Here is a 6,473-nt window from a genome sequence, read left to right on the forward strand (position 1 = left end):
ATATATATATATATATATATATATAGAGAGAGAGAGAGAGAGAGAGAGAGAGAGAGAGAGAAAGAGAGAGTGGGAGAGAGAGTGATGCGTTTATCTGTTTGTGGGTGTAATGTTGTTATAGTCACGTTGGTTTTTATCAGTTAATAACATGTCCACAAAATATTTTGAGCACACTTTTTTCACATTTTATTGTCTTATATATTCTATAACGCTCTCCATTAGATTGCTCTACTCTCGTTACTTTGAGATTGAATTCATATTTGATATTTTCTTTCCTACGTTAGTTGAAATCAACTCCGGAAGAAAATCGTTTTTGCTGCTTCAAGTCAGATGTCGCTTGATGAAAGTGTGGAATATATATTACATGATACTGTTGCTCTTATACATTTTTGGTATCAAATTTTTCCTTCCTCTTTCACAACCAGTAGCATTATATTTTGAGTTAATATGGCTTCAGCCAGTTTCGTTCATTTAGCGTTTTCAGTTTTCTTGTTTGTGTTCTAAATATTCATGTTTCCAATAATGTTTCGTTAGTATATTGTTATCTCATCAAGGTCTATACTTGCCTGGTACAGGCAAGCAACTATATTCAAAATCGGGATGACTGGAGTTATCCTGCTGCCCACTGTGCAGGTCAACTGTACCGGAGGGACTAAAACTTTAAATTATGTTGCTCGTACACAATATCATATGAACTGTACACAGTATCATTGTTTTCTCATATAAAATATGAGATAATATGTAAATTACTATAATAACATAATCGTGTAACTGCTTTGTAATAAAAGTGAATAGTAGTTGACGAAGGGAATTCATTAGCAGTGGCAGAACGCGTTAAGAGTTTATCTTCTTGTTTTCTTTCTTTTTTAACGATGAAGACAAGTTATGCTAATACACTTTATAAATCTTCTCGCAATGTTTTTAATGATGTCGTGTTTCAGTTAGTTTGGAATTCTGTAGGTTGATACTTTTGCCAAAAATATGATCGATGATAGGAGTTTTAAAGTTATGCGGTTTCATAAAGAGTTCACTATGTCATGTAATTTGTATGACACGTTTGATGAATGCAGAAAAATGGACATTCTGAAGTAAGAATAAAAATGTATTAAAAAAAGAAGTTAATGATGATTCTAAAAATAATTAATAGTCTGTTATAATCAGACTTTAGTTAATTGATACGTTTCACCCAGCTCATTTCCAATTTTTTTTTTATATTTTGGCATAACAACAAATTCTCTTTTTAATCTATGAATCAAAATTGTGGCTAAATTTTGAAAAATGTAGCTGAAATTAGTATATATTATTGCCATATTTATATAACAGGCGTATACAAAATCGCAGTAGTGTGTAGTGCGAAAATCGTATTAATCATAAATAATGATGATAATGATAATAATGATGATGATGATGATAATAATAATAATAATAATAATAATAATAATAATAATAATAATAATAATAATAATAATAATAATAATAATAATAATAATAATGTCACTTTGATGGTATGCACTGCTCTCTCACTCAATAATAATAATAATAATAATGGTTTCAAATTTTGCCACAAGAGCAGCAGTTTTGGGGGGAGGGGATGAGTCGATTACACCAATCCCAGTCTTCAAATGGTGCTTATTTTATCGACGACCCCGAAAATTTGACCTCAGTGGAATTTGAACTCAGAACGTAGCAACGGGCGAAATACCGCTAAGCAGTTCGTCCAGTGCGCTAATGATTCTACCAGATCACCGCCATAATGATAATAATAATAGTAATAATAATAATAATAATAATGATAATAATAATAATAATAATAATGATGATAATAATAATAATAATAATAATAATAATAATAATAATAATAATAATAATAATAATGATGATGATGATGATGATGATGATGATGATGATGATGATGATAATAATAGCTCTTATGACCTCAGATCTTAACAGATTGGATGTGTTTTCATGGATATGTTTTGTCTTGGTGTAAAAGATGTGCCACAGCAAATATTCTGCTCAATACCACAGATTTGCTTGTCCGTTGGTTGACCTTAACTAATTCAGCTTGTCCGTTGGTGGCTGATGATATGTGCATCTCTGATCATGAGCAGAAGTAGTGGGGGAGCATCATAACCATGTGTTGAGAGGAATTCTTTGGGGGTTTGGATAATTCACATCTGACAACATGGGTGTTTCATTCAAACTTCTTAAACAACCCTTATTCAGGGACTTTTTGAGCGGGATTGGCTATGTGACCTGAAGAAAATTCAAACTGGGCCCCACCTGCGAGGTCATGTGCTGTTTATCTTAATATGATATCACCACGTCGCGCACATATGGTTGTGTTGCATGTGCCTGGTGTACCCTTATCAGACGGGTAGTCATGATGGGTATATTGAGCTTCGTATATTTTACCCAAGTATTACTTTGATGGTATGCATTATTCTCTCAATAATAATAATAATAATAATAATAATAATAATAATAATAATAATAATAATAATAATAATAGTAATAATAATAATAATAATAATAATAATAATAATAATAATAATAATAACAAAACTGTACAAATCCAAATATATGGTACCCTAGGCATAACACCTACATGAACTTCTAACTTGTCTCTTGAGGTCTCTGGGTGAGACTTGAATCCAACTTGTACAAATGCAAAACAAAAGTCAAACATAAAATAATAATAATAATAATAATAATAATAATAATAATAATAATAATAATAATAATAATAATACCATCACACAGAGACATGGTTCAACTGGTTGGGCTGTGACGTCATTAATACTGTAGGACATACTATTGCATATATAGTACTTCATATAGTACTTCAGTAAAGATACTGGTTCTGGTGCTATTTGTTAGAATGCCTTTTTTATGCACTATTTATTAAGATAACATTGGGTTGTGTCCTGAAAGAAATACCTCTAGATACTCGAGACTTTTCAAAGTCCAGGTTATGGAACCTTTTATCTATCTTTAGGGACCTGTTGCATAGAAATAAATCTGAATCTCTCATACTATCTTTCTAAGTTCATGAGATTTAAGTATCCATGGTCGAATGCTTCATTAAATCCAGAAGGTTGATAACAGTAATCGTCTGAAGAAACATGTGCCCCATATAGATCCTCACATCTTTTCTTTAAGAGTGATAAATCAAGAATTCTATGTTGTATTCATATTAGCTTCCAAGACAATCTTAATTACAAGCAATGTAGCTAGTTCTAAAATACTGATCCTGTCAAATCGCTAGATGGTAGGTGTTCGCTTCCCTAATCCGAAAATATCGGACACAAGTTGTGTCGTTAATCATCTGGTGGAGGTTGTCTTTTGAGGTCAGAAAAGAATAGTAACGTTGTTCCGTACGGAACAGCCATGTTGAAGTGGCAACAAACATTACTTTTTAATCTTAAATAGTTGCGCCAATAAAATTAATATCAATTAATTTGTTGTCTATTGAAGCAAAATATTAAATAATAAACCGAATACTATATTCTTTGTCTCACAGCAGTTCGCTTGTTTGCTGCATTAATCGACTCTTTACATAATATATGAATTGGTTTGTTTGCTTCAACATACCAACAACCTAAAATTGGCAATGATTTAATAATAATGTTGTAAACTATCTTTTAATTTCACTCATAAATGTATTGAATAAGAATGTAGGAAATTTACCTGAATCAATATCTATGAGAAGCCTATATCTATAATCACACTAAGAAATTAGGAATGCCTTTGAAATATTACTTTCTATGCCGTTTATAACATTTAGCCTTGGAATGTCATCAATTTCCATCGTCAAATGTTATGATATGAGGTATATCTCTTACTACATCATCTCCAGCTATTTAAATAGCCTTCAAGTTGATCCCCAACTCTCTAGTTTGATTGAATATAAATGTAAAAGGAAACAGGAGTTAATAACTTTCAGATTCTTGCATCTTAAATCAATTCCGTCATCAACATTATGTGTTGAATGTTAGACTATAATTTCCTGCTTCTTCAACTGACTTTGTCCGGTATCGCTGTCTTTCAATTTAATCTGTTATAACATTCTACAATTACCGTTTATTTCTTCCTTCATGAAGTGTCATATTCTTGGATGTGTATATAACACCAATGCTACATTTGAACTATAAATCATTTGCCTCTAATTTAAAAGCAATAATGCTCATATCCACGGTGCCCAACGACGGCGTTTTATGAAGGTCGAAATCGTAGAAATATAAACCAAATTCACGGTTTAAAGGGAAAAAAAACAACACACAAATACGATGATATACTTCCAGCCAAACTATTTTATATAAAATGAAATACATAAAAAGTAAAGTTAAACACCAATCTAAGTGTCTGTTCTATGTTACTATTAGTTTAACCCCAGGCAAATCTTCCGCCAACTGGTTATCGGTGCAGCATTGCACCCTGTATATATATATATATATATATATATATATATGACTGTTGCCAATATATGTACAAGGTGCAGTTCTCTACCGATAACCAGTTGGCGGAAGATTTGCCTGGAGTTAAACTAGTAGTAACATAGAACAGCCATTTTGATGTGGTGATTAACTCTATTTGTTGGTATAGTCACTACTCTCATGTCTTCTTGAGATTTTACAACAAACTACATAATAGTTGTCTGAATGCCTTTATAATAAACTCGCTTGATTAGTGTTCACCTCGAGTTAAACGACAGTAACAATTCGATCGTATATCTCTTTGTTCATTCATCTTTTCTTCCAATATAACTGAAATCAAACGCATTGCACGACTTATGTAGATGCTTGTGACTTGACGTCACTATCATTCGCGGTGATCTATATAAGAATGCAAATCTCATTAACATCATACAAAAGTATTATTCGAATTCTAATTGATTTCTGATTAATAAAAATTGCCTTCCTTGAGACAAATATTTGAAGTTTGCTACTTGGAACATCGGCCACAAAAGAGTTCATGATACTGAGTAGGAAGAGGCAGATGATGATGACGACGACGACGACGACAGACGACAATGATGATATTGGTGGTGACGACACCAACGATGATGATGACGATATGATGCCGACGACGACGACGACGGCGAAGAAGGAGAAGAAGAAGAAGAAGAAGAAGAAGAAGAAGAAGAAGAAGAAGAAGAAGAAGAAGAAGAAGAAGAAGAAGAAGAAGAAGAAGAAGAAGAAGAAGAAGAAGAAGAAACTAGTGTAACAAATAGGTGCAGACAACCAACTGGGCGAAAATTTTGCTTTATTAGTTGAGCGATTACAGAAAACATTAGAATCGAATTAAGCTATGGAGTTTAGAAAGGAACTGTGCGTAAAAGTTGTTGTTGTTGTTGTTGTTGTTGTTGTTGTTGTTGTGTGTGTGTGTGTGTGTGTGTGTGTGTGTGTGTGTGTGTGTGTGTGTGCTATTATTTATGGTTTTATATACTTCGTGTTCCGCCGTTGAAAACGATCTATTTCATGTTACACGAAGCTTCTAAATTCCTGTGACGTAAACTATGCGTTTGTGTATGTTTGATTACGTATGTGTATTTGTATCCAGGGATATACACCGGTGTTTTAAGCAGCATCCTTTTATGACAAAAGGTAACTTAGCTATTCGATATTTACAGATCAATAAATTAATTACAAAACTGAAATAATCACATTATCTGCCAGAAATTTTATCCGGCGATTTACGATTTTACCATCGTCTATCTCATTATTTACAATAATATTAATTTTTAATATTGGTAACGGAGTCAAACGTTTTTGCGGAGATTATAGTCATACCAACCCGTCTGACACCGACCCGCTATCAGGATGCAAGCTTTCAATTTTAAAGTAATCAGAAATTTAAACATTGTATTAATATTTCATGTTAATTTATTATCCAAACACCAGGTTAATAACAGGGCATTTTTATTATTTGAAAAATTAATTGAAATATTGGCAGGGTATTCCAAAGTAAATGTAGCAAAAAGATTATCGACTGCAGTACCGGACACTTAAATATTTTTCTACCTTCACAAACGGGAAGAAGGACTAGCAAATTTTCTACATTTCTTGAATTGAATATACTTGTTTATAGTAATAAAGAAAGTTTAGTTGTATATGCATTTAGCTGCTCAATATTTAAGGTTTAAAAGGGAACGAAAACCGAGCGGGCGAGTGATGGAGTGAAGAGGCTTCCAGGTCGCGTGGCGTAGGACGACGACGACGATGTTCCTTTTTCATGTTCTCACGAATTTTGTCAATAAGCGTAGCTGTGTTGTTGAGAAGCTGTGTGGTTGGGGGTCAATCCTACTGCGCAGCAGTTACGGCAAGTGTTTTCAACTATAGCCCGGGGCAACTACAGCCTTATGAGTGGATTTGGTTAGTGGAAACAGGAGGAAGCCTGTCGTGTGTATATATGTGTGTGTGTGTGTGTGTGTACATGCATATATATATATATATATATATATATATATATAT

Source organism: Octopus bimaculoides, chromosome 10 (genome assembly GCF_001194135.2).
Source record: "Octopus bimaculoides isolate UCB-OBI-ISO-001 chromosome 10, ASM119413v2, whole genome shotgun sequence".
Taxonomy (NCBI): domain Eukaryota; kingdom Metazoa; phylum Mollusca; class Cephalopoda; order Octopoda; family Octopodidae; genus Octopus; species Octopus bimaculoides.